General features: G+C 41.6%; 1 long non-coding RNA gene and 1 pseudogene across 1 annotated transcript in view; both read right to left on the bottom strand.

Annotated features, from left to right (window-relative positions):
• Nucleotides 1-4,852: 4,852 nt before the first annotated feature.
• Nucleotides 4,853-6,162, bottom strand: LOC123852654 (RNA-binding motif, single-stranded-interacting protein 2-like; annotated as a pseudogene).
• An 18,578-nt stretch (nt 6,163-24,740) lies between these two features.
• The window catches only part of LOC123852649 (uncharacterized), a 34,362-nt gene continuing 32,218 nt past the window's right edge, over nt 24,741-26,884 (bottom strand). Inside the window, exon 3 of the long non-coding RNA XR_006792966.3 lies at nt 24,741-24,801. This is a non-coding gene — a long non-coding RNA (uncharacterized LOC123852649). The remainder of the gene's footprint in view (nt 24,802-26,884) is intronic.

The raw sequence follows: 26,884 nt of genomic DNA, 5'->3' as shown, positions 1-26,884 counted from the left end.
TTTCATTCACTTTAGTAATCTTGAATCATAAGCTATTGAGGTTGAAAAGTATCCTCACTGAGAACATACTTTAATCTCAAAATAAGTCAGTTGGTTCTTAAATGTCTGCAGTAATTTTTTTCATCCTTTCATCTACAATAACTTAAGTACTATGCTCACCACTGATAGGACATGTATTTAAGAAGTGTCTAAGGGATATCTGCTACCACGAAGGACTCAGGAAAGAAGAGGATGAGCTCAGAGGACATAACCTCAGCCTTAGGGACCTTGGGGTCCACTCAAGGTGGTGACATAATACAGAAGCACCAAAATAGCAATGTTAGTGGCTACGGAGTTAGGACTGTCCCAAATAGTGAATGTCAGGATAAGCCTGAGTGCAGAGGGGGGCAGAATACCAGTACAAGACACAGAAATGGAGAAAGCACCTTAAGGAAGTGGGATACTGGTCCAGAAAATTTAGCAATAGGTAGATTTGATGAAAAGCATAGTGGTTGACTCTATGGACTTTGCAAAGCAGTTTACCTGGGGAAGCAAATGAACATTTCCAGGCACCAGTTTTCTGATCTGTAAAATGGGCATGATAATAGTTAACATCTCAAGGGGTTGTTCTGAATTCTGAATGAGATAGCAAACATATCGTGATTAGCATGATTAGCCTGGTATCTGTCCTAATCTGGTAATTATTATATTCCCAATTTTATTTTCCCCAGTTCTTTTTTTAAAGATTTTATTTATTTATTTAATTGACAGGGGGAGAGAGAGAGAGAGACAGTGTGAGAGGGAACACAAGCAGGGGGAGTGGGAGAGGATGAAGCAGGCTTCCGGCCGAGTAGGGAGCCCGATGCGGGGCTCGATCCCAGGACCCTGGGATCATGACCTGAGCTGAAGGCAGTCGCTTAACCAACTGAGCCACCCAGGCGCCCCGTCCCAGTTTTAACAATAGTTGTAAAACGTGCTCAATTACTAAAATAACTTAATTTACTTTATGATGCATATTGTAAATAAGAGCCATGTGAAAAATAATTAGATACATTGACTTTTTTTCCCAACTGTAGCATCAAATGCCTGCTTGGACCCTTTTATGCTTCTTTCCTCCATGAATTTTTATAAGTTGAACTCCTAGAATGGCCCTCTGGTGAATCATTACTAGACGGATAAAGCTTTTTAATTTGGGTGCATACTTGATTTGACAGCTACCAAGTTTGGCCAGGCCCCAGATTTGCAGATTGATAAATTAACAGCCTCTCAGCCTGTCTGTCTTTGTGTTGTTGTTTCCCACCCCCCTCTCTTTGCTATTTTTTCCCCTGAGATTTGAAGGCCCATGATGTGAGCGATTTTCCCAACTTATGGCATCTTTCCGGCACAAATTGTGGTCCCCCAAAGGCTAGTAACTGGCCTCGGGTGTTACAAGAAGGATCCTTTACCACCACCTTTCTAAAGAGCTACAGAACACAGAGCAGTTGTGACTCTGGCACACACAACATGCTCAGCTAAGCACCTCTTTTTCTTGTCTTCCCCACTATCCCAGGGGGTTCAGCAAGATGGGTAGCTTAAGGCCTGGAAATGGGGGTGCAATATTGCAGGGAGCCCAAAAGCAATGAATCGAGAATGGAATGGGGCCACCTGGATGAGGAGGGTGATTGTATGGCCTTCACAGCCCTCTCCTCCACCTCTTCCCACTATTTAGCCTCCTTGCACAGACAGGCATCCCAGTCCCCAACCCTCAAGGGCTCCGTCAATATTACAACACTGGTTTAAACACAACATGTAAAGTTGCCTCATCAGCTCAAGTCAGGTGCCAGCAAACCTGCCAGATGTGGCTTCCTTTCCTATTTCCCCAATTTTCCTGCTTCTAAGGCTCAACTGAGACACTCGTAAAAAATACAGATTCAAAGGCTCCTTCTCTGGCAATTCTAAGGTAGAGCCCAGGGATTTGGCTTATTCACACAATCCAGAAGATTCTTATGATGTGGCAAACCTGCACAACACTGCTTTGGTCTTCTTGGGAGCACCTACTGTATCTTGACATTGAGTTCCCGCAGGAGAGAGATGTGGGTATGCTTCACCGATGCTGAGCTGCGGCTCTGACCACAGAGTCAGAGGCCTTGAAGTGTTTTTCAAAAAGCATCTAATCCCCCATCTAGTCTCCAGGCACTTCAACCATGTGAGATGGAAAGTTCTTTAATCCCAATGTAAAAGCCTATAAAGAAGGAAAATTCCAAACCCCAGTTGCTCTCTTAATTAAGAGCCTCAACAACTTTGTATCAGTAGTGAAAACTTTTCAGAAAATGGCTGAGAGAAGGGAGGGATAGTCAATTATTTGTTGAGGGAGCGAGAGAGTGCATCAAGTAGCTATTTTTGAAAACCACTGTTCAAGCCTCACTTGTGTACATTCATAAACTAAGCATATATATATATATTTTAATTTTTTGAGAGAGAGAGAAAGCACATGTGAGGGGGGGGGGAAGCGGAGGGGCAAAGGGAGAGAGAAACTCAAGCTGACTCCACAGTGCGTGCAGAGCCCTGACATGGGGCTCAATCTCATGACCCTGAGATCATGACCTGAGCTGAGATCAAGAGTCAGATGCTTAACCAACTGAGCCACCCAGGCACCCTAAGCATGCATTTTTAAAGTTCCATTGTTACTTTAAAAATGTTTTACCTTTGTGTAGGTTAAATTTTCATAATAAGAAAAATATAAGTGTATTATCTAAGACTTTTCTTATAAAATATTGTTTGTTGCATTTCTCTCTCCTGCATGTGTTCAGGAAAAAGCATTTTCCATTACTTTAGTACATCTACACAGGTGAACTGTATGTCCAGAAATACTTTTTCTCCTTGCTGATAACTTGGCTGAGCCATCCTATAAATTTAATGCTCAGTACATATTTAAAATGACACAAGCCATGGGATCATAAATTTTTTTTTTAAAGATTTTATTTATTTATTAGAGAGAGAGCACAAGAGGGGGGAGGGTCAGAGGGAGAAGCAGACCCCCCTGCTGAGCAGGGAGCCTGATGCGGGACTCGATCCAGAGACTCCAGGATCATGACCTGAGCTGAAGGCAGTCGCTTAACCAACTGAGCCACCCAGGCGCCCCCATAAATTTTTTAAATTAAAAAAGTTAGACATATTTGAATAAGGTCTATAGATCAGATAACAGTGGGGTAGCAATGATCATTGCCTGATTTTGATCACTGCACTGTGATTATGTAAGACGCTAACCTCTGTGGAAGTGGATAAAGGGTACACAGAAATTCTTTATGCTATCTTAACAATGTTCGCATGTCTCAAACTACTTCAAAATAAAAAGTTAACAAGGAATTTAAAATTTAGATAGTGTTAAAATTCATATATTCACCACTCAGACTGCATAAATATCAACACTCTGTCTTACTTCCCTTTGTTTTTTATGGCAAACATGACAAATGAATCTGCTCTTTTATCATTCTGTACTCCCACTAGCAGTGAGTAGCAGCTGATTTTTCTTCTTCTCCAGTACTCAGTATTATAAGACTTTTTAATTATTTCCGGCATGAGGGGTAAAGAACAGAATCTATATCACTTTCCATCACTTCAAAAACTGAAACTGAACTTCTTTTTATAGGCTAACTGGCCACTCAGATTTTCTCTTCCTCATAATGTTCACATTTTTGTTGGTATTTTTCTATTTTTTTTTAACGATGTGGTAGTTTGTGTCATCTGGATATAAGCCTTTGCTTATAATATGCATGCAAGTATCTTTTGTCCCTTTATAGCTTGCTCTCATTGGTTATGGGATCTTTTGTTGGACAGGTATTTTGCATTTTAACATAGTCACAGTTTCCCTTTTTTTTTTTCTGGGTTTTTTGTATCTTATATATTTCCACTTTCCCCAGTATCATGATAGTTTGGTATTTTGTTCCCAAAGTTTTGCTTTAAATGCAAGTTTTAATCTTCACAGAAGTTACGTCTGTTACTGTTTTGAGGCTAGAATCTATTTTTATCCACTTGTTCCCGTTTATTTAATGATTTATCCTTTTCCAACAGACTTTTAATGCCACATTTTATAACAAGTTTTCATATATGCTTGGGTCTATTTTTGATTCTCTGAGCTGTTCCTTAGTTTGTCTATTTCTACACAAATATGTCACTTTTACTTTACCATAACTTTAAAGTAAGTCTTAAAATCTTGCCGATCAAGCCTTTTTTTTTTTCCTTCAGAATTATTTGGTATTCCTTACTCTTTCATCTTGTGTATTCTGTACTCACTGTCAAATGACAGACATTTTACTAGTTTTTTTTTTTTATTGGAATGTTATTGAATTGACAATTTTGGAGGAATTGACTTTATGACATTGTGCTTTTCCATCTACAAATATGGCATAGTTCTCCATTTCCTTCTGGATTCTCCATAACTCTACATTCTTCAGTAGTATTTTAACTTTCTCTATAACTATCTTATATAGATTAAGTTAGATCTTTTTATGAGTATCTTTTAAGTTTTATTGCTTTCATTAATGAGTTTTTCTTACCTTTTATTTGGTTATTGACATTATGTTGGAACACTACTGAGTTTTGTATAGTAATCTTATACCCAGGAACCTTACTGAACTTTCTTATTGAAAATCTAGGTTCTCAACTCTTTTTTTTTGGGGGGGGGGATATGGAAAGAGTATACTGCAGTTAAAAACAAAATATAAAACTTTCTTTGCAAAAGAAAGAAAAAAAAGTTCTTTTGATCTCCTTGAATGCAGCACACACAAAAAGTGACGGTTCCCCCAGGCCCCCCGCAGGAATGGAGGAGGAAGCAGAGGGCAGGAGTGCAGAGATTTCTTTTCTCCAGGCCTGTGAAAAGCACTGCCCAAGTGTTAGTCCTTAGCAGGGCCCTCTGGAGTTCGGGAGCATCAGCCTCTCCGATGATTCAGGCGTCCAAGCGCATCTCAGACACGATGCGGGTTCGCTTCCAGACCACGCTGCTACTTGTTGAACTGGAAGGAGTAGAGCCCGTGGTCTGAGGGCGCCTCCACCGGCACCTGCCACCGCTCTCCTTGGCTGCAACACCGGCGGAAGGCACGGGGGTATACCGGGCGATGTAAGCTCCTGGCACCGGGGCGGCCGCCGGCACATACCTGCCCATGCTGCTGAGCGAGAGGTGCCCCAGTTGCTGGGTAAGAGGTCCCATCATGGAGGCAGGCTGCAGAGAAATGGGGTGACCCATCCCTGGCGGCAGAATGGAACCTGAAGGCTGCATGAGGTATGACTGGTGGTGCATCCACGACGGGTTAGGTGCTTATAGAGGAGATGTCTGAGTTACTCTCGGATAGGAAGACACAGGAGATGGAAGGTACGGAGAGAGTGCAGACTGAGCATCCTGTTGGGGGTGATGTTATAAGGAGCCGGGTAAAACCCATTCTGAAGAGCTGTGATGGGGTCATAGGTCAAGGCCATACCACCCATATCTCCATTCCTTGGCCAGGCCCATCCATTTTGCATGTATTTCCCTTGGTTCTGTCATTTCTTTGGACCACCATCAGCAAATCTGCAAAGCAAGGGATCAGATGGGGCTGGGACTCCAGCAGGTGTCTTAATATATTTTCCATTAAAGTGGGTGATGATGGCTTCACACTTCTCTGTGGACTCCATCCTTGCAAAGCCAACCCCTCTGCTGGTCCCACTGGTGTCTCGGAGGATTCGAGTGGAGATAACCTGGCCAAAAGGCTTCAGCATCCCCTCTAGTTCTTGCTCATCCATGGAGAGTGGAAGGTTTGATATGTATAAATTTGTGGGGTCCTGTTCCTATTGCTTTGCCACCTGAGCCTGCACACCACTGGCTTTCAGTGCCATGACAGCTTTCTGTGTGGCTGAAGGACTGTCAAAGTCCACAAAGCCATAGCCTTTGCATTTGTTTGTGCTCTTGTCCAGGGTGGCCTTAGCGGAGACAATCTTGTCATATGACTGGCATAATTTGACAAGATCCTGGTCAGTAATGCCTGGTTGCAATCCCCGGATATAGAGGTTGGTTTTGCTCAACTGGTCATTTCCATTGCTCTCACTGCTGCTGTTCAGGGTACTGTTGCTTGGACTAGGTGGTGCCATCTGCTGAGACAATGACACATAGGGCTTGTTGTTGTTATAGCCAAAAGTCGAAATCCCAGGCCTGGAAGTCCCTGACAGCAGCATTTTCTCTTTAATGTAAGGGAGCTGAGAGCTAGGTTCTCAACTCTTAATGCTCATTGAAAAATAAACTAGTTGGGGTTGAAGATCACAGGATTTCTAGGAGACAACTGGCAATGTGCCGTGACTCCTTCCCCCCAAATATAATGGTATGGGTGGGAGCTACTTTCTCCTACATCTTAAATCCAGACATAGGGATTAAGGAGCCTAATAAAATATGTCCTCACCAGTTGACAGTTCTAAAGGGACTGGTGCTCCTGCCTTCCTGAGGGAAATGTAAGGGGTGGGTGGCTGAGCAAAGGAGGGGGTGGTGTACTGGTAGCCTGGACCATTGGAATTGGTCAGGGCAAATGATGGTGGGGTGTTTCTCATGGATCAGATAGAGTTCAATAGGAGAGCACGTTTGTGTAGGGTCATCACAAGATTTGTTTAAGAGAACTACCTTGATGGGTCAAAGAACCCAACAGGAGTAAACTGTCAGATATCCAGAAAGTGAGGAAGGAGGAGCTCAATGACCAGTTGGACTGGCATTACTCCAGGGAACTCCAAGTGGGAAATCTGGTAGTGAGGGAGGGCTGCACAAAACCACAAATGTGCCTTTGAGAGACGGTCAGTCTTTAACCCCTGTCGCTAGTTAGGCAAGACGTTTCTTGCCACTATAGCTCTTCTCCCCTCTTTTGGCCCTTGGAAGGCATGGGTCAGAAACCACAGCTAGCTAGCAAGATAGGGGAGGCAGAATAAGGGGCGAGTTTGGGAAGGGGGAAGAAGGTTAGACTTCTCTTCCCCACCACCCTAAAAGCTGCTAACCTGTATCAGGCCTGCTTAGGGAAAAGAAAACCGTGGTTAATGAAGTTTCAATTTCAGCTGATGCACTGGACTGGAGGTGCGTATTACTGATAGCAGGAACTTACGCCCAGGAGCCCTGCTTGTCTGATGTAATTGTGATGTGACATAATATGGCAGGCACTATACCGTAGAGGCTAGATACTGGCCTGGAAGCTAGACTGCTGAATTTTAGCTTTGTCATTCAGCAGATGTCCAACCTTTCTCTTGCAGTTTTCTCCTTTGTAAAGCATGTAATTGTATGGTTACGAGCATTAAATAAGTTAATATATTCAGAAGTGCCTAAAGCAGTGTCTGCCCTTTACTAAGTGCATAACATTTACTGTAAGCAGGCAGTAAATGTTAGCGAACATGAATACAATAGCTTTATTTATAATTAGTTGTAAAAGTCCTCTGCTAACACATGCAGTCAAGTTCATGTTTGAGAGACACAATACACTTACAAAAGGTATTTGATAATTTGTGAGCAGTTTTAAAAAATGTAACCAGTTATTTTCAGTGTAATGGTTTACCTGCCTGGCAGCAGATTTCAAAATATTTTTCAAAGATGAGAACACATTTTCCCCTCTCTAAAAATGAACACTCAGCCCTTCCATGGAGATGGTGCTGAAAGCAAACGCGGAAGGCTGGCCATGCAATGCCCCTGCTCCTCCCAAAGCCGAAGCCAAAGCAAAGGCTTTGAAGGCCCAGAAGCCAGCACTGGAAGGGGTCCGCAGCAACACCACCAACAGAAGTCCACATGTCACTCACCTTCTGGCAGGCCAAGGCACTGCTGCCCAAAGATCCCTGAAAGAACGCTCTAGGGAGAAACAGGCTCGATTACTAAGACCAGAGATTCCCCTTGACCCTAGAGTGGCCACAGAGACAGAAGGCAGTACCCTTGTGTTCACTGTGGCTGTCCAAGCTAAGGAGCACCCAGTCATGCAGCCTGTCAAGAGGTTCTAGGACACTGACATGGCCAAGGTCAACACTCTGAACGGGCCTGACAGAGAGAAGAAGGCATATGTTCCACTGGCTCCTGACTAGGACGCTTCCTATGTAGCCAACAAAACTGGGATCATGTCAGTCCAGCTGGCTAATTTTAAATATAATAAATTTTTCACCATAGAAAACAAAGGCTGATTATACCTTTAGCTGAATACCACTAACATTATTGAAAGATTCACAAAAGCAGGCGGGGTAGGCTCTACAAAAACTCATGTTCAGATGCTGTAGCTTTGCTATTTAGCAAAACTTTTTTTAATTCCCTGCCTCTTATCAAGTGTCTACTGACTTCCTGTACAACTATTCCCAAACTCTCTATTCTACTCAAATCCTAGTTGTTCCATCAAATCCCCATCTTAATCTCAAGACTTTCCACTAACAACCCAGAGAAGATCGTCTGGTAAGTGGTGCTCCCAATTCCCTGACAGTTCCCCCAACCCTTTTCCTATTCCTTTGGTCCCATTTCCATAGTAATATAGTGTCCTTTCTTCTTTCCAAATTGAACTTCCCATTCCAAGCACTAATTTTTACCTACTACTCCCTGCTCCATTAACTATCCTCTTTCAATTTCATCTTCAAATTTTCCTCTTAAATTTTTTTACCCCCATAGTATCAGAATTCCCACACTAAAGGAAGATGAAGAAAAAAAATATTAGCTGAAATCCCTAACAATGAACAAAATTCCCCCAGTTAAATGATAATTCCTTTTAACCAATAAGAGGGGCTAGGCGCAGGAGGTGAGAGGAAGAGGTAAAGTTGGTCGAGAGACATGTAACTTATGCAAAATAAACACACTGTGAATTTTTTAAAGATTTTATTTATTTATTTGAGACAGAGAGAATGAGACAGAGAGCACGAGAGGGGAGAGGGTCAGAAGCAGACCCCCCTGCTGAGCAGGGAGCCCGACGTGGGACTCGATCCCGGGACTCCAGGATCATGACCTGAGCCGAAGGCAGTCGCTTAACCAACTGAGCCACCCAGGCACCCCACACTGTGATTTTTTTCAAAATCTTTTATGTCAGTTAACCATGTAGTGTCTCCTTAATCAACTCAGGTAGAGTTGGGGTATCTTGGCCAACCTTGTCTCCTTTGCATTCTTCCATACGCTCTCCAGTTTTGTGTTTTTACGCATCTATTGAGCTATACTTAAAATGCAATAAACAGCACCTATGTCACAATACATAACTTGCAAAGTTTTGCTATGCATGTCCACCTGTGAAATCACACCACAACGAAGTTAATCAATTGTCTCCTTGTGCTCCCACACAAATGATTAGCTTGGTCACTTGTGATCACTTTTGTCTGGCTTCTTTCCATCCACGCAATGATGTTGAGATTCCTATACGTTATTGCACTGTATCAACAGCTCATTCTTTTTACTGCCAAGTGGTGTTCCATTGCATGGACATACCACAATATGCTTATCCATTCACCTGTGAATGGAAATATGGGTCTTTGAGGTGTTTATAATCCTAGATAAAGCTGCTATAAACAGTCTTGTGTGAGTTTTTGTATGGACATACACTTTGATTTCTCTTGGATAAACACGTAGGAGAAGAATGGCTGAGTTAGCATGGTTGGTGTACATTCAAGTTTTTAAGGAACCGACACATGGTTTTCCCAAGTGGTGTCCCACTCTGAACATTTAAAAATCTCAAACACTTTTTAAAAAAAAAATTATGTGACTGCAAAAAACAGTGGGTTAAATGCTGTGAATAAGGTTAAGAAAAATGATGTTCGCTAGTTAGGTCTTTGGTCAAGTCCTAGGAATATAATCCTCCTCGTCTGCTTTGCTAAACAAGACAGTTCGAGTATTCAACAACGTGAGGACACATGCCAAACAGAATGCATTCACCGACCAAATAACAGCTGTCCTCGGAGGGCTGCTGATTAACCAGCAGGGCTTTGATAGCACTGCAGCCTAAGCAAGGTGGCCCCGTGCCAGGAGCATAACTATCTCATTCATTTTAATGGTTTTGGCAACATGCAACTACTCATGTCATCTTGTTTTGATGAAGCTTCCAATTTTCATTACTCCTTTGGGAAGTCAATTTCAAATAAGCTGCTGATGGCACTGTGTGTGTGTATGTGAATATACATGTCTATATACACACACATATATTTGCACACAGTTACATATATAAACCTAGATATCTTCTCTTGCTCTATTAAGACTGAGGTCATAGTTGTGATTCAATCTGTGTTACAACAATCTGAGAAATTTCTCACTTTTAAATTACCAAACCTCATGAGAAACCTGTGGCATTGACTCAGCAAGCTTCCAGAGCTAGGACAAGGACAAGCAGGTCAGTGTGGATTGGTGGGAGGAGCCAGGTACCTTTGGCCTCAAGTAGACGGGTAAGGGTGGGGGGTGGGGACAGATCCTGACGAAGCAAAAAGGTGCCAGGGAGGCAGCTGCATGGAGAAGGTTCTTTCCTGGGCACTTCTGCTGAATATTCTGGTAACTTTCTGCAGCTATCACCACTCATCCAAACTAAAAAGAAATTCTCCTTAAAGGAGACGGCACTTTTGGGGAGTCACTGACTTCCTCCATTTTATTCCGCTGCATTCCTGTCCAAGATACTGTTTAATAAGTTGGAGCACGTCACATCAAATTATGATAGAACACTTCAGGGCATCCAAGCTACAAAGACATTTGTTAAGCTGTAGTTTAGCACCATTTCAACTACTAACTGTTTTTGTTTGTTTCTTTGTTTTTGTCCAAAACCTCCCTATTTTCCTTCCCTCCGGAGCCTGGTTCTTTCTCTAGACTTGACTTCTAAGACTCAATTTTCAACCCAAACCAATGCAGGGATCCAACTTAGGGGATCACAGTCTTTTTTCCTCTGGCTCTTTGAGCTCCATTTACTTTCAGGGTGAAAATGTCTCCCTGCACTGACTTCAACCCAATCCCTGAAACCAAAGGGCAGCTTTGCTGACTTTCCCCTTGTCCTTTCTGGGCACCCAAGGGCATCGTACCACCTTGAGTGACTATTCACAGGTAACAACTGTCATTTTTCCCCAACCCCAGTTCTTTTTAAATTCCATACCTACCTCCTTTGGAGAAATCCTTAATTCCCATTCACTTATGCACGTCTCCCCTTTCAGGAAGCCGCCTCCAGGCTGTGCCTCCTCAAAGAGCATCATCATCATGATTTCAGGGGCTGTATGCAAACCTGGCATGCTTCATTTGGATGAGTGCTGCCCTCAACTTATGTTCCGCAAAGGACCTTGGCTTTAATTAAGTTCAGGAGGCTGAATTCATTTACTAAATGGCTAACTTTGGCCAAGTTACCTTGAACCACAGTTTCCTTATCTGCAACATGGGGTAATAACAACTACCTTTTGGGGTTGTATATGAAGATCAGGTGGGACCATGTGTGCAAAATTACTCTAAGACAGAAATTCCTTTTAATACATGTGGTCGGGGAGGAGCACTGGTCACAGAAGTGTCAGGCTTGACTTAAATCCGGACTCTGGTAAGAGTCATGACCCTGAGCCACTTGCTTCATTCTTAGACTTTCAGTTTCTTCATCTGTATAATTAGGATGGTATACAAGTCCTGTAAGAAATAAATGACACTGTGCATATGTAAATGCCTAGAGCCTAGTGGGCTTGCATAGAAATAACATATGCTCAAAGATTAGTGTAATCAGAGCATCTGAAATATCAAGATTTTCTAGAATCCTCACTCTGTAAGCAGAGAATCTAGTTCTTTCTGTCTTACCTTTCTGGTACTTTTCAGATCCAGACTCCAGGAAAAACAATCTGGACAAAGGCTACTTTCTAACTAATCCTGAACTAGCAACATTGAACAGGAATGTGAAAATGACTCTTATCTTCGAATTCAAAACAGCCACTGAAGAAAATGCTAGATGTTGTCTGACATGAACTTGAAGGGGCCAGTGGCCCTAAAGCCTGACTTTTCTGTGACTCATGCCTGAGTGGCTCCCTTTCCAATTGGAAGGGACCTTCATCCCTTCTTCTATTTCCACACTTGGAACCTTGCTACCCTATCACTGGAAAGAACAGAGATCATCTAGCAGGAGCCCCTCCAGTTCCCTACCTTCCTCCTTGTCTTGTCCATCCGCACCCATCCCGCCTTCCTTCCTTTTGTCTGTATATGGCTGGCTTCTCCAACTGTGGGCCCACCATCAGTCTCATCCTTTCATATATGACTTCCTACTAAGTTCTCTTCAATCTTAAATTCCTTTCTACTACTGACCCCTCCTCCCTTCTTCCCCCACGCACAGCCATTGTCTGATTTCTCTCCACTGACACCACATCTCCTTCAAACTGCACCTTCCCTGTCATGGCTTCCTTGAATCTGCTCTACACACCAGCTCTACTTCTTGATCTCCTCCTCACCCTTGGGCTCCATCTGGCCTCTGCAGTACCATTTCCCACTTTCTGACCCCTCAAAAGACAAAGTTCTCATTTGGGTTTTCAGCTGCCTGGAGCCTTTTACAACTGGTGACGCTGCAGATCCGGCCTTCACTCTGGGAACTCCTCTCCCCTCCTCCAGCACATACCTCCCCAGTGGCTTCCTTCCTACTTTTCTCATCATCCTTTCACTGTCCTCTTCATGGCCAACTCTACTTCTGCCAACACTTCCAGGTCGGGTTTGTCTGACTCTGTCCCTTGCCCTACTGTTATTCCTAGTTTATTCACATCTTTTAGCGAGCTCATCTACTCGGGGCTAGCTAACTACATAATGTGTGAGGCCTAGCATATCCTGAGAATGCAGGGTTCTTTGCTCAACAGTTATTCAAGACAGCAAGAGCAGAGCATGAAGGCAAGTGTGGACCCTTTGCAACTGCACAAATCACAAGTCAACTCCAGAACTTCCAAGTGCATAGTATTTCCCAAAACTATTTTTTTCCAGCTAAGACCCCTTTTCTCAGCTTTAGGCTTCAACAGTATTCTCCATGGACACCACTCCCTCCTGCACCAGGTCCATTTTGTTTCAATCCTGGTGCTTTTACGTACCAGCTGTGTAATTCTGGTAAAGACATTCTCTCTGAGCTTCAGTGTCTCAATGTAAAATCTGCAAGGTTATGCGAAAGCGAGTGCAGCTATCAAGCTAATTCAATAATAGAGGTTAATAATATATCTTATAAACAGCTATAAATTGTCCACATTCATAAAATGTAGAAAGCCCCGAAGCAGGAAAATTGCTGGCTGTTTATCCAGTTGTTGGAAATTGTGTGAATTAGGACAAACAGGTAGTAGCCCTGCAAAGAGCTTGGGAATAATTTTGTTTTTTGTTTTTTTTTTTTAAATAAGAACAATCCCGTAGCATTTATTTTCATCTGGTAATAACATAAAGGTAACCAAAACAATATGAACAAGTGTTTCAGAACTATACTCCCAACAAAGGACACCTAAAAAAACAAACTATATTGCCTTCTCAAGAATTTCTCACTTTATTGATCGTTTTGAGTTGGAGACCCCTTGGAGCAGAGTCATATCTCCTTTTAGCATGATTTCACCCAGTTATTTTATTGACTTTTACAATCAATCCCTTCTATATCATCTACTAGGTTTATACACTCATCGAAATGAGTAATACAGCCCTTTAGCCACCTATTCACTTGCTCATAAAGCCACACCTGAATCCGAGATCTATTTCTCAACCATCTGAATAGGACACCCTTCTGCCCTTACTGGCCCTGGCCACAGTGCACCATAGCAGCAGCTGACAAAGACCCCATGAACATGCACACTACCTTAGAAAGCAAACTGAGCTTGGGAAGAATTTTTGCCCAAAAGGATTATTTTAAAAACAAATGCAATATTGTCAATCAATGATAGCACAGGACTCTGAGAATGAGTTCATCTAGTGAAGATCTACTCAGTCTGGTTCTAGGAACTTGACATCATGTTCTCTGAGCTGATGGCCAGGCTCCAACCTCATAAGCAAAGAACACAGACCTACACAGAAACTAGAACAGGTCAGCCTTGAGGAGCAGACACCCACAGTGAGATTGTTTGTTTAGTGAGTGATGCATTTCTTACTTACTGCTGGTCATCACAACCAAGAAGTTTGGTTGGAATTTAAAATTCAATATGCCCCATACAGAACTCAACAATCTCTTTCCCTCTCAATGCAGTTTTTTCTCAAACCTATATGTCAGTTACTGGTACCACTGACCACCAAGTTGCTGCAGCTGAAAATCCTGACCAAGTTTTGCTCTGCTTTCTCTCCTTCATCCCAGCTACCACTCCCCACAGACATCCAGAAACAATATGAACAGTAAGTGCAATGGACCTCACAGAGATGATGATGGTCAGATTTGACTAGATGAAAACAGACAACAGCTCTATATGACAATAGGCATATAAATAAACAGACCAAATAAAATATTGTTTACAAAAGTGATTTCATATTGAGAACCCCAATCATACTATTATGTGATTACTGGTTTTCCTCTTACTTTCTCATTATTTTGTAGGTAGACTTACCATCCAGACTATTCTAAATGTCTATAAATCAATAAGAAAAAACACAAACAGATCAATAGAAGAGTAGAAAAGGACATGAGTAGTCAATTCACAGAAATAACAGAGATAACCAGTACACGTCTCAAAACAATATCTAGTCAAAATTAGGGAAATGCAGATTAAAATAAGATAATTTCCACTCATCAAGATGGTTTTTAAAAAAGGGTAATATTTAGTTTTTATCAGGTGGTGATAAAAGTCTACTGTCTGAGACAAGTAATATTTGAAATGTGCATACCTTTTGACTCATAAATTCTACTTCCAGGTGGCTATCCCTAACAAATTCTTGCATGTATACATAAGAAAGCATACATAAAGCTATTTCACTGACACTTTCTGTGGTAGCCAAAAAAAGGGGGAGGGATAACCTAAATGTAGATCCTTTGGAAAATATTAAGCAAATTATGTCCTACCTATACTAAAATATTCAAGAACAGACGAAAAAAATGAAATGTGCTTATTAATTCTAACTTGGAAATTCTCTACACATTAAGTGGGGGAAAAAACCTAGTTTCTGTCAAATTAAAACAAAGTAAAATTTAGCTGTATCACATTTATGGTTATGTAATTGTATAGAGACAGGTCCTGGAAGGATCTTCACTCTGTAAGTAAGAGTGGTGAATGTCATGGTGGGAAGAGGATGAAGGGGAGAATGGCACTGTTTACATAATTTCCTATTTGAATCTGCTTAAGAATGAATGGCCATATTAATTATATAACTATAATACGGTAGTCATTTAAAAAAAACATGACTGATATATTTTATCATCACTCTTGGATCAAAATACCTGACTGCATCTGACTAGTATGTACATGTTTGTATAATCTAAGGCAGTGCTCCTCAAAGTGAGGTTTATAAGCTACCTCTACCAGGATCCTTTGGGGTGCCTGAAAAAAAGGGGGGGAAATACAGATCATCTGGGCCCCATTCCTATTTAGTTCTATAGATGTGGGATGGTCCCAGGAATTTGCCTTTAACAAACTCATGCTCAGAGTGGGAGAACCACTGGAGCAGAGAATTAACTTCATTTGGGTTTCACTGCCTGTTGAATGGTTTTAGATTCCTGGTTCTCTTTAAAGAGAAGAGAAAATAAGGCCATATTAACATGGGGGTAGGAACAGGAGACTAATTTAGTAGCTAAATTTTCAAAAATGCTGCCCAACCACCTGTGTTACGGATGCAGGTGCTGACCTGTGTCTACCTGAAGGGGTTACTTGCACGCAAATCCACACCTGCCAGATTTGCAGCAACTCAGAGTAGGTAAAAGAATGTGTTTTCTCTTCTCTTCTGTTTCCTATTTCCAGGAATTGGGCTTCTGTTCCTAATTACGATTTTTTTTTTTTTGTATTCTCCAAGGAGATTTCTCCCTGCTAGCCAATACAGATTCAAGAAAAAACAGCCCCCTGTGCTTTAGCTCTGAAAGCAGTTAAACATTATGGTTTGCTATTTACCTGTGTCTTTCTCAAGACTGTGAGCTACTCAAGAAGAGAGCTAATAAGCATGGTTTCTCCAGCAGTCAGCAGAATTTCTGCTGACCCACATCAGGTGCTATGCTGTTCATATATTCTTTCTACCACAAGATATTTATTCCCCCCCCCCAATCCAATCTAGAAATTAGTCTGTCAAATGAAAACTCCCTCCACCCTCAATTTCTCTCTCCTACTTTTCATCATTCAAAGCACCTATTTTTGTCTTCTTGATTTGGATAAATGCAATGAATGATTTACTAATACCATGCTTTAGAAATAGGCCTACAAGGGGGCCCCTGAGTGGTGCAGTCAGTTGAAAACTGACTCTTGATTTCAGCTCAGGTGGTGATCTCATGGTGGTTGAGATCGAGCACAGAGTCTGGTTGGATTCTCTCCCTCTCCCTCTCCCTCTGCCCATCCTACTCATGCTTTCTTTCCCTAAAAAAAAAAAAAAAAATCAATCAAAAAAAGGAAATATGCCTATAAAATCTTCTAGATTACACTAATATCTATTCTTTCAGGATGTTTTACTTTTAATTCTTTTCACATTATTTACATACCTTTAACACCATCTTTTGTTAAAATTATTAAGTATTTAGGTGTCTGTTTCCCTTCCTTGGACCTGTCTGTTCCTTTAGGCCCAGTGCCTCATACCTAGAAGGGGTTCTAAGAATTTTACACAATTTAGGAATTTCTCACTTTTAATTTTTGTGCTTCTTCCTGACATGACAACACCTTAAGAACACACCACAGTTTAAGGTATACAGCATACTTTTTGGGGGAAAAAACTCAGTTGACTTCTTTTATAAAGATGGACTCTCAAAGAAACCCTGAAAATAATCAGTGGAGTAGCTCCAGAAGAACACGTATTTAAGAATTAAGTACTAAATTTATTTCAAATGATGCTTTCACTTCAGCAGATCACTTGTTTCTAGGTCTAGAAAGTAAGCAGGTTAGGTTAAGGGCATTTTAGTTTGCCCACCTGATTCTAAAATTCTGATTTCCCTAACTAAAATTTGGTTTCTTCATCACAATGACTTGAGAAAACTAACTCAGGCTTGTGCTCTTGTTCTTTTCTGTTGTTCTTAACTTTCAATAGATTTTCTCCCTTTTCTCTGGCCCTTTAACATTTGAAGACAGAGGGAAGAGAGGGAAAAAATCGATTGTCCAAATATTGAGCCACTTTACAATGCTAGTGCCACCTGCCTCTTTAGCAGCCTGAAAGCTGATAATCCTTCTCGCCCCCAGCGATTACCGCATTGTCCCGAGCTGAAGGCTAGTGATTACATCGAACGCAGTGCTCGATTTCATAAAAAAGCAGTTCAGTCACCTCACAGGTGAGTCTTCCAGTTAGAACAGCTGACTCCAATTTCAGTTTGTCTTTGGTTCTTGGTTTTGAGTACCAGACGTGCTAAGCATAATACAACATGTTATATTTATTAGTTTCTGAAAGAATTATTTTTAGCTGATACCAAGCTCTCCACAGTTTATAGGGTCTCTCAAGTTTTGCTCTCACCTGCCATCCAGGATTTCATCTATTTTTCATGCCGGTCACTAATAATTTGCCAGACATTCCCTTTTAATGCTGTGAAGAGGGCTACTTCTACCTACCTCTGAAATGCCATTAGTTCAACTAGGACCATGCCACATCAGAAAAATCGTATTTCAGTCCATTATTAGTTGTAACTGACTTCTATCATTTAGGAAAAAAGGTGTGTGTGTGTCTATTTTTTTGTTTGTTTGCTCAAGTGAAGATTACATTTAGGTTGTAGCCTTCAAGAATATTAAAGTGCATTTCAGACCATCTTTGAAAACTCTACCTTGGTCAACTAATTATTCTAGCTTCTCAACCACTACCTTAAATGTTTAGCACATGCACTGAAATATTCAATTGAAATTCAGACAATGAAGTTTTGTAGATTCACACCAAAGTCCCCTGTACTGGTGAATAATTCAGGGGTAAGATAACCTTTGCTTCACTCAGTTATTGTGTCCAGAGACAAAAGGGACTCTGTGGAAAATGCTGTCGTTTCTTTGAGCTCTCATTCATGAGGCTATCAAGTGCACAGGTGAAGCCACTGATTCTCACTGGATTCATCTGGGCACTTAAAATATTGATCCTGAACCCACGTCAGACCTACACATTCAGAATCGTTAGGCGTTATCCACGGATATATTTTTAATCAATCCCAAGGTGATCCCAACCTGATTCATTAGGGAAGAATTAACTCAAGTCAGTGGTTCCTAACTAGTATGCTTAACAGTCACAGAGAGGGCTCATTAAAATGCAGATCCTAGAGCTTCAAGCCTAGTGATTCAAATTCAGTAGGAATGTCTCAAGGACCCAGGAATTTGCACTTTTCACAAGCATCCCAGGTGCAAGTATTGTTGGTAGACCAAAGAAACACACTTGGAGATACCCGGGTATAGCAGTTTACCAGGCTCTTGCATACACTGAGAATTACTGAGCTGGCCATCTGATTAATGCTGGTTATTAGAAGGAATATTTCAGCAGCCAAGTGCAATATTCATAATTATTGGAATAATGCAAAAAGCTATCTTTCTGTAGTGAAATATTAGCTTTAGCTTTCATACTGAAGACAGAGCAAGTGTATAAAGAAATAAGTACAAAAAGGTACAAATTGCTATCTAGCAGGTATCACTTCTATGAATACAAAACCCAGGGAAAACTTGAGAGGCCCTTAGTTTTAACTTTTCTCCCTCCCCCTCTCCCCCAGTCACTGCATGATAACTAGAGAAGTTAAACAAAAAGATACAAGAATTTAGAATCTTTCCTCATCAGATACTACTGTTAATGTTACCCAGATGTAGCCACATCATCTTTTTAAAAAAGATTTACTTATTTTTTTGAGAGAGACAGCGAGAGAGAACATGAGCAGGGGGAAGGGCAGAGGGAGGGGGAGAAAGAGAGAGAGAGAGAGAATCCTCAAGCAGACTACCCCCTGAGGGTGGAGCCCAGTGCAGGGCTCCATCCCAGGACCCCAAGATGACCTGAGCTGAAATCAAGAGATGGTTGCTCAGCCGACTGAGCCACCCAGGTGCCCCTAGCCAGATCTTCTTAAAAGCAATCAGACCAGGTCAACCTCCTTCAAATATTCCCAGTTCTCAGGATCTAGTCCAAACTCCTCAGGACTGCTGAGAATAGGCTCGCAATCTGGTCCCTTCACACGGCTCTACCTGATGCCTCTTGCCCTGGTTTAGCTGTAGGTCAACAAACCCAGCCAGAAAACGGATTATCCCAAAGATACCCCAAATACTCATTTTCAAAACAAGAAAAATGTGTATTCTTTTCAAAAACCATTAAGTTTATGGCAGTTTATATTGGATGGGATTTTAAAATAGCTTCTGATGATTTTTTCATTTGTTTTCAAAGACGCCTTTGAAACACTGAAATCAATTCCACAATTTCCGACGCATCAACTCCTGCCTTTAACACTACGGCACAGTATGGACAGAAGCAACTTTTTTGCAGGTGTGTAGGGTGGCCTGGTGGGGTGGGGTGGTCTGGGAGGACATCCCTAAGTTTCAGATAACAAGAGGGAGCCAGCCGTGAAATGATTTAAGGAAAGAGCCTTCCAAACTCTTTCATAACAAAATATAAGCTTTCTTTAATGTTTATGGCACTTTATAAATTTTACACCAAATCATGTTGCCCTGCCCTAGCTGCCTGCCCTGCTTGGGAATTGGGTAGCTGGTATATTTAGCTTCCCTACTAGGGGAGAGTTTCCACCATGTTAGGGAACCATTACCATTGAAAAAGGATTCAAACCTGGGTTGCCAAAAAGAAAGGTAAATGTTATTGGTAGCACTTGGGAGGAATACCGAGAACAAAAAGGTAGAACAATTTAAAACCATATATAAATAAAGTTTTCCTTTAGTTTGCAGTTAATCTCACCCAAGTCATTTAACTTCTTTTTTAGTTACCAGCTAAAGTTTTTGTACTTTAGGTACTCTGGATTTATGATTTGGGGAATGAGAAAATTCTTGTGAACTTCAAGTTGCCTCTACTAAAGAAAAAAACCTAAAGGGTGAGAAACACCCTTAAAGGCTGTTGCAACCATTTATGAAAAATGATTTACTATAACATCTGGACACAAAATAAGTTTTTGATGAACTAAAAAACGGACCCCTTGGTCATTCACTGAATTGGTAATACTGAGACACAAACTTTGGTAAATCCCGCAAGTTAGTCTCTGTGCCATAGTCCCACTTTTTTTTTCTTTTTTTCCAGTAAAAAACAATCTCTGGCTCCCTCCTGACGTTCGCACGTTGAATTTCTCTCAACCCAACTCTGCAGACCACAGGACTCCCAACTCTGACCCCCTCCCAGGTGTCAAGGTTTTTACAAGGTCACACATTCTCCACCCTGTAGGCCAAGTGCACTCACTTTTCCTCTGCAAAGTGGACAAACCTAATAATCCCCAAACATCTGAGATGAAACAAGAAAATGATTCTGTTTAACTAAAAGGACGGAGGGAGTAAATAGGCATAGCATACGTGCCAAGGAGCAGGGGATCCCATCTTGTGGTGGTCCTAGAGAGGCTGTCCCGACTCGGCGGTCTGTGGCCTGTCTTCGAAGCCCGACTAAAAAGGTCCTCAGAGGCAGCGGCTCTGAGGCTGTTCCCGCCACCCCCACAGCTCGATTCCCAACCCCCAGCTGCCGGCGCTTTTTCCGGCAGATGGTCTCGGTATCCAACCATGTGATACAATGTTCCTCCAATCGCCAGCCTGCAGAGGGCGGGTGGGGAAGTCAGCTATTGGCTAGACACAGGCAGCAGACCGGCTGCCATTGGCTGTCGCCGTTGCTACCCTGGGGAGCCCCCACGGCCCTAGAATTAGGATTTCAGCCTGAGTCTCCTGTAATGCATCCCCCCGCCCCCCCCCCCCCGTCTCCCTAAACTCTGGTAATTGTCTTTAAATGTTATTTGCGATGCAAAAGCACTATTCCAGAGGGCGCAGAGTTTGTCTTTAAATAGAAAAAGAGAATCCTATAGAGAAGGGGCTTACAGTCATAAATGTGTGTGTGTGTGTGTGTGTGTGTGTGTGTGTGTATATATATATATATATATATATATATATATATATATGTCCATATATACATAGGTAGGTATGCCCCGCTTTCTGAGAAAGTTTGCCATATGCCACTTCCCTTTTACGGAAGACCTACATTAGCCTGATAAAGGCTTTTTTCCTGAAACTGACAATCCTCTTTGTTTTGGTTAGTGAAAACAGGTACTAATGTAGGTCTGTCATAAAGCTGAGTGGCTTAAGAGCAAACTTTCAGAAAGCAGAGGATACTCTACTTTGTGCCATTTCTGCTTACTAAAAGTTTCATAGGAATGCTCTACTTTTGAATGGGAGGTGAAATCTGTATAAATGTATACTTACATATGTATAATAAAAATATATGTATGATTGTTGTGTATTGGTCTCTGCAGACTATGAGCTCAAGTCACAATTTTTCTTTTTAATCCTCACATATTTAAGGCCTAAGAGTGGGTCTGACACAGTACATGCTCAAAAATATTTCATGAATAAACATATTTACCCCCAAATAACCTCAAGATTTAGTATAAAATTGAAAGTTTGTTCAACTGATGTAGTAGAGCACCACGTTAAAAATCCTATTATTTGTGAGATGCTGCATGTAATCAAATGAAAGTTATGAAACACACACATAGGGGCGCCTGGGTGCCCCAGTTGTTAAGTGTCTGCCTTTGGCTCAGGTCATGATCTCAGAGTCCTGGGATCAAGCCTCGCATCGGGCTCCCTGCTCCTCGGGAAGCCTCCTTCTCCCTCTCCCACTCCCCCTGCTTGTGTTCCCTCTCTCGCTGTGTCTCTGTCAAAAAATAAATAAACTCTTTAAAAACACACACACACACATAGCCAATAAATTATAAAAAATACTATAAAAATAAATTATATGTATATATGTGTATTAAAGTGTAAGCAGATGTACACTATGATATTGACATGGATGTTAAACCAAGTCACCTGAAATCCTGCACTTCTGCTTCTCTCATGGTCTGCACTGGTTTAAAATATTAAAAACTGAAATCCTAATAATTTTGCTCATACCTCTATATGCAGTTCCTAAATATCACCTGAAACTCAATAAATATTTGTTGAGAGTATAAAATAGCCCTATTTGATTGCTTAGGCAAATCGAGCACAGCCTGAGGGTGGATGAATTTTGCTTTTAAGAGGTAGAAGAAAAATCTTCTTTTCCATGTGCCTGATCATTATAAATTATTAAGAGATACAAACATCTTTCTACTTTTTTCCTGCATTAGTTTTCTGTTGCTGTATAATGAATAATAAGTTTAGCAGCTTAAAACAATACCCATTAATTATCTCAGAGTTCTGTAGGTCAGCACTCCTTCATAGCATGACTGGATTCTCTGCTCAGGGTATCACAAGACTGAAATCAAGGCATTGTCTGGACTGGGTTCTCACCTGGAGACTCTGGAGGAAAATCCACCTCCAAACTCATTCTTGTTGGCAGAACTCAGTTCCTTGCGTGTATAGGACTCAGATCGCCCCCCCCCCCTTTTTTTTTTGCTTGTCAGCTAGGGGCTGCTCTCAGGTTCTATAAGCAACCCACATTCCCTGCCTTCAAGCCAGCAATCAAATTACATCAAATCCTTCTGGCACTTCAAATTTCTGGTTTTTCTATCTTTGATCTCTAGACCCCGATTTAAAGGTCTTACGTGGTCAGGTCATGCCCACCTGGATAATCTCCCTCTCTTAAACTCAACTGATTTGGGAACTTAATTACATCTGCCAAATACCTTTTGCCATATTAGTGTAACATAATCATGGAAGTGATGTATCATTACATTCAGATTCTGCCCACACTTGAGGGGAGGAGATTATATAAGGGCAAGTGTCATTGGGGACCATCTTAGAATTCTGCCTATGCTATTTTCTTACCCCGGGGCTTTGGCTTGAGTCCAGGTATTGTCAATCGTGTGTGTGTGTGTGTGTGTGTGTGTGATGTGAGAGAGAGAACATGTGTGGTGTGTGAGAGGTTGGATCATTCTGATCTCTGAAGTCCATTGGATTGGTCCGTGAAAAAAGGATCATCTGCAATAACATCATTTTAAAAATATGAATATTCTGCTTTGTTGTCTGGTCTCTTGGACACCTTCTGTTCTTTACCCACTACCTTTCCTATCCCACTTTGAAATAGTTGGTGGTCAGCAAGACTTTTCACTTTTCCCTCGGCTTTTGTCTTCACATAGGAAGACGTGCCAGATACTTCTGGGGGAAATAGTTGGATTGAAAGATTGAGGCCCAAGAACATGAGCACAATTTTTCCTCATGGTAATTACTGGAAAGCTGTGGTGCTTAGGGCAAGTCTCTTAATTAGTTTCCAAGGAATTAATGTCAAGTGATTACTCAAGATCTGCCCAGGGGTTCTAATTGCAAATGTTTTCCCCGAGATACTGGATTCCTATCAGCATATTTGGGCAAAAGCTGCCATTAAAGAAAGTGGTGGAAGATCAGTTATCTGGAGGTGGGGAATGCCATGTTATCTAGGAAGAGACTTCAATCCTGTTATTTCTGAGTAGAGGCCTTGTGTTAATGGTGTGGTTTAAAATTTCAAAATAGGAGAACAGAAAGCCTTGTTCCAGCCGAGGGATGCTGCACCTGTGACCCATGGCCCTCCGAGGTTCCCAGGTGGGCTTCACTGAGGGCCAGGGACCTTTTAAAATTGAATGTTAATTATGTATTTGTATGCTTATGTTTCTAGAGAGGGACGGATGATATCATGAGATCCACTCATGAGTCCAGTTCACCGGAACAATTACAAATCATCAGGCTATTTGAAGACTGTCTTTTCATGATCCAAGAAATCAATGTCCAGCAAGGTGAAATGACTTGCCTGCAATCACAGGAGTAGTCTATTTGTTACGTGACTAATATCAGGTTCCTAGGCTCTTGATGCCCATTCTCACCAACCCGCACTGAGAAAGACATTTGAGGTCAAACAAGTGTGACAGTCATATACTTACTACATCAATATTACACTATGCCTTCAGAAGTAGTTCTTTAGATAACGTGGCATTCTTTTAAAAAGAAATGAGCTGAAAGTGGGGAAAAGGTATATTAAGTTGGGACATACAGAGATATCGCTGTGCACCTAATAAAAATTCTATAAATAGCCATTGAATAAATGTGATGTTCTACTCACCAAATGAAGGTACATGAAGGACTTGCTTTTTGACTAATACCCTATTATTTACTAGTCATACTATATGCTGGGATTGCCATAAAAATTACTTTGGGGCAAATACAGGTTTTTTAAGATAAGTTAAAGGCAGGAGAAAAAGCTCAGAGAATAATAATGAAAAAATATGTGAATGATGATAATGAAATTAAGAGTGTTTGAGTGAATTTGATGTACCAAGCATGGCTGTGCTAGATGAATTATCTAAATTATCTCATTTAGTTTAATCCTTGCCAACATTCCATGAGTTAGATGTTACCACCGAATCTACAGATAAGGAAACAGAGGTGCAAAAAGGTTAGCTTGCTGAAGGTCAGAGTTAGCAAGTGGCACAGGAGGATTTCAAGTCCAGGTGGTCTCTTGCTCTAACCTCTAGGCACAAGGTCCACTCCTAGTAAATTGGAATTACACCATGGAATAGGCAAGTTTTTAAGAACCGAATAACAACAACAATATTGTCTTCAAGGCAGAATTAATGAACCACCTCCCCACCCCCTCAAAATGCATCCATACAAAATCTTTAGGACTTACCTCAACATCAGCTGTACATTTTTCTTTTGTTGCTGGTTTTCCTTTGGGTCCCGGATTCGCTGAATTAACGGAAAAGAAATATTTTTATCAAAGCCTATTAATATAAAAAATAACTACAAAGAAAACCCCCTAGAGACACCAGGAAAGTTGAACATAAAAACCTGGGGCCAAAGGCAGTGGAAGTGGCATCTTTTTTAAGGTGAACTAAATGTCTGCTCAAAGTGGTGCAAGAGATCTAGATGCTCCACTTGAATGGCGTGTGGATTTCCATTTGTCTTCAGTGCTTACAGTTCATCCATAGATTAAAAATAAACACTAACTTTTTACTGATATGCCACATACCTGCAATAAAAAACACAACTCATGGGGGTTTTACATTTGATTCTGACAACTTCCAGGGTGACTGAATTTGAGTCCTTGGAAAGATGTCCAACAGACTGTGATGGCAAAGGGGATCCAAGACAGACCTAGTTGTTTGGTGTGGCTTTACACTTGTGTCTCAGTAACAGGAACCAACAGTAGGGCCAACCTGATCCAGACAGTTTATATTCAAATGTATCATGAGGAAAACTTGGGTGAGCCAGCTATTCTAGTGCATTTATTCAACACTACCAGGAGACCTGGTGTCTGTTACTGCTGTGGAAGGCTTTATAATACCAACAACAGCTGCCTGAATGTTCCCAAAATGTTGTGAAAGTAGCTGTGGAAAATGGTTCTCATTTACTGAGGATGACTGAAGATGCCAAACCAAGCCTGGCTCTCGCATAGTGGGAGGGAAGGTCACTGCCCCTGACGTGAATGGGCTCAGTTCTCACCCACCCTCTGCTTGAACAAAACATGTTCTTGGGCAAGGACTTTACCTCCCTCATCTCCTCACTCACAGTCAAAGAGCTGGACAGCATCAGTGATGTCAAAGAAGAGGATTTTCCTCCTCCCTCTCCTCTGCCCCAAGTTATCAGATCCTCTGGATGAGGTGAAAATGATTTATATAAAACAACAGTTGATAGTTCAGTAAGCTTTTGGGCCTAATGGCTTCTTTGAGTCTTTATTTTCTTCTGGAAGACTCCTGTGTACATGTACAAATATTAAAGATAATCTGTGTGCTTTTCTCCTGTTAACCTGCGTTATCAGCTTAATTTTTAGGCCCAGCCACAAAGACAAGGTAGAGAGAAGTTTCCTGCCTGCTACACCTTCCTCTTCTTGAGGTTCTGTAAGACTAGGCCCTCCACACGCTTTCTGGATTTCCCTCTGTGCACTGGTTGAATGGTGTTCCTCCCAAATTCATGCCATGTAGAACCTCAGCAGGGGACCTTATTTGGAAATAGGGTCTTTGCAGATGTAACGAATTAAGAGGAAGTCATACTAGATTAGTGTCGGCCTAGATGAGGACACAGACACAGAGAAACAGGCAGCAAGTCCCCTTGGGATGGAGGCTGAGTTTGGAGCGATGTGGCCACAAACCAAGGAACACAAGGCAGGCAGCAGCCGCCAGAGGCTGGAAGAGGCAAGGAAGGATTCTTCGTTAGAGCCTTGGGAGGGAGTGTGGCCCTGCCAGCACTTTTGGACTCTGAGCCACCAGAGATGTGAGAAAATACATTCACTATTGTAAGCCCCCCCCCTGGTTTGTACTACTTTGCTATGACCACTCTAGCAAACATAGATTTTGGTACCAGGAGTAATTCCTTTACAACTTTATGTCCATTATTTCCATTCCTTGCATCTTCCATTTCTCCTCGAGTGCCTTCATTTCCGTCTTTATTCATGTTTACACTATTCTGATATATAAAAAATTTTTTTTTAGTTCTCAATTTTGGCTTGCTTTGATAGCCCCTTAATAAACTGTTTCTGTTTCCCACTGCCAAATACCTTCTTTTCTCTGCACTATTAAGTTCTTAACTATGGTCAGTTAGTAACTCTCACCTAATGTATCAGGTTTTAACTCTTATAGACGGGTGCTCCAGGCCTTTCTTAATTTGGTTTCTCTCAACTCATCAGGCTCTTTCACGTGTTTCCTCCACTCTAAGTAGATGATCCTACCTCTAAGTCTCTGCTCGTGCTGTTCCCCCTTCTTTTGTTTCTGAAATGCCTGGAAGCCCATGTCACACCTTTCCCCCTTTTGCCCATCTCTATAAAGCCTACTCA

This window comes from Mirounga angustirostris, unplaced genomic scaffold (genome assembly GCF_029215605.1).
Source record: "Mirounga angustirostris isolate CCGP_5_RB_7025 unplaced genomic scaffold, mMirAng1.0.hap1 SCAF_7, whole genome shotgun sequence".
Taxonomy (NCBI): domain Eukaryota; kingdom Metazoa; phylum Chordata; class Mammalia; order Carnivora; family Phocidae; genus Mirounga; species Mirounga angustirostris.
The sequence above is the reverse complement of the archived record's forward strand: the minus strand, read 5'-3'. Positions and strand labels throughout refer to the sequence as shown.